Consider the following 2,500-nt stretch of genomic DNA (forward strand, 5'->3'; position numbering starts at 1 on the left):
TAGAATTAATAACAATCGCAATAATAAATCATAATGACAAAGATAACTGTGATGACACTTATATGGAGATGAATTCCTAGTAATATCAATTTCATAATAGTGACAATGATTATTTTCTAGTAATGATAATGATAATCTTACCTATAGTGAAGATAAATGGTCAAGAGTAACAATCATACTGATGATAGATCATTGCCATGATAGTAAGATTAATGATTCCAAAGAAAAGATACATAGATTCATCATACTGTTCAACACTTCAACAATCATAAGGATATCATCACTGATAAGATTATATTTATAACGATGATGATAACAGTAATAATCAGAGTGACAATATTCATAGTAAACTTCATAACAAAAACACAAGAAGGGAAACAATAACAAAATCATTCCATCATTGTTAATATCAGAATCTAAATCTTAATTTCATTCAAAAGATCATAATTAAGGACAAGTTAGAATTAATCACTATTATCATTAATCTTATCATGGCAAATTATTTCATTTATCATACCTACTTTGAGATTCAAGCAATCAGGATAATGATAACTTATGACACTGTCATTTCTGAGTTTACTAGTAATATCCTTATAGGGACATCATCGCAATAGTCAAATGATCACTGTAATTAATGACATTGTTATGAGGATCATGTAATCTATTTAATAACGCGGCTTTTTCTGCAGGCAATAGCGTCATCACAATTCCTACTACTTATTATTACTATCATATCTTAATACTATGATATATCATCATTGATATTTCTTTTTTTTTCTATTTACAACGACCATTCCTTTTCGCTATGGCTACCAGCAGTATTATCAACTATTTACTTCTGTAAGTACAATTTGTTATTAATATTTGCTAGTATCATTACGACCGCTGTTCCGTAATATTCCTATTGAATTGGTTCTGTTAAAATCATCATTCTTATTATTTCCTCATATCATCATTTTTCATATCATTTATTATTCTATTCATTATGATTGATATTACTAATAGAATCAGCGTAATTACTTTTCCATTACGTTTCATTCCATCAATTCGATTGATATTGCCATATCATTGACATATAGTAGTTATACTTATGATTATGATTATCAAATCCTAATTATACCATAGTTACTATCGGTATCCTTAGTTCATCCTAATCATGAAGATTAGTATTTTTCATAATCTTGCTATCATTGATGTTACTATTAGTCTGTCTTGCTATTTGTCGCTATCATTATCGTCGTTACGAATTTTTAAAATATTATCAACACGATATTCATCTCCCATTGTAATTATCAATTGCTATTGTTATATCATTTAGCCTTTTATGATATCGTACTGTTTATACATATTCTAATTGCTATCACGCGTGTGGTACTAATTAATGATTTATCCTCATTAGAATTATCATCAGTGTGGTTATTACTATCATAATTACTCCGATAATTAGCAGTAGCATAATTACTATCACTAGTATTATCGTTATTCTCGTGATAATCTGTTAATATATCAATAATCATTATCATTATCATTTTGTTTTGTTTTTTGTTGATTATTCTTTATCACCTTTGTTGTTTATCACCAATTTTGCTAGCTCCATTATCAATACCATTACTATGCTATTATTTTTATCATAATTGTAACAATAATTGATATTATTCACTATCATCATCATCATTGTTGTTATAATTATCAGGACTGTTATTACCATCATAGTTGTTATTATTATTGTCATTACTACTAGCATCTTTTTCATTATCATTATTATTGTTATCATCATCACTGTTGTTGTTTTTTGTTATCATTGCTGTTATCATCATTATTCTTGACCTTATCATCATTACAGTTATTAGCCATGTTATGATCATCAGCATGACTGCTATAATCATTTGCATTAACAATATCATTATTACTACACGTTATTTTACTCTTATGATAATCATCACTGTTATAGCTGTTCTTTTTATCATTGACATCACACTGCTGTAGTTATTGTCATCCTCATTATCATTATATATGTTGTTATTATCATTGATATTGTCCTGTGCTTATCATCACTCTCACAGTTATCATAATCATGAATATTAATCGTTCGTAATGTATTCTCATTATCATTATTTTTTTTTATGAATTTGTATTACCAAGCAGTAATGAACATCCAGTTACTATGGATATCATTAACATCCTGATTTAGGATTCACATTCTCCTTTTTATCGTCATTTTCATAATGATATCGTCCTGCTCGCTATCATTGTTATCATTGTTACTATTATCATCAACTATTATTATCATTAATATCACTATAAACTTCTTTGGATAGTACTGACTACTGCATTATCATCAATGTTATCATCATGATCATCGTTATTATCATCACTATAATCCTAACAAGAAAATCATTGCCATCTCTATCAGAGTTTGATGTCAAAAACACCAATAAAATTGATTACATTGGACAGACGTAGACCACGTTCTGTGAAGGACGGGAAATATTGCATTGTT

At 27.8% G+C, this 2,500-nt stretch overlaps 1 protein-coding gene across 1 annotated transcript in view; it reads right to left on the reverse strand.

Moving 5' to 3' along the window:
• LOC122252426 (glutamate receptor ionotropic, NMDA 2A-like) overlaps positions 1-2,500 on the reverse strand; it is a 66,430-nt gene that overhangs the window by 36,821 nt on the left and 27,109 nt on the right. The window lies entirely within an intron of this gene.

Source organism: Penaeus japonicus, unplaced genomic scaffold, assembly GCF_977035675.1.
Source record: "Penaeus japonicus unplaced genomic scaffold, GWHDUDI00000001_assembly GWHDUDI00000040, whole genome shotgun sequence".
Taxonomy (NCBI): Eukaryota; Metazoa; Arthropoda; class Malacostraca; order Decapoda; family Penaeidae; genus Penaeus; species Penaeus japonicus.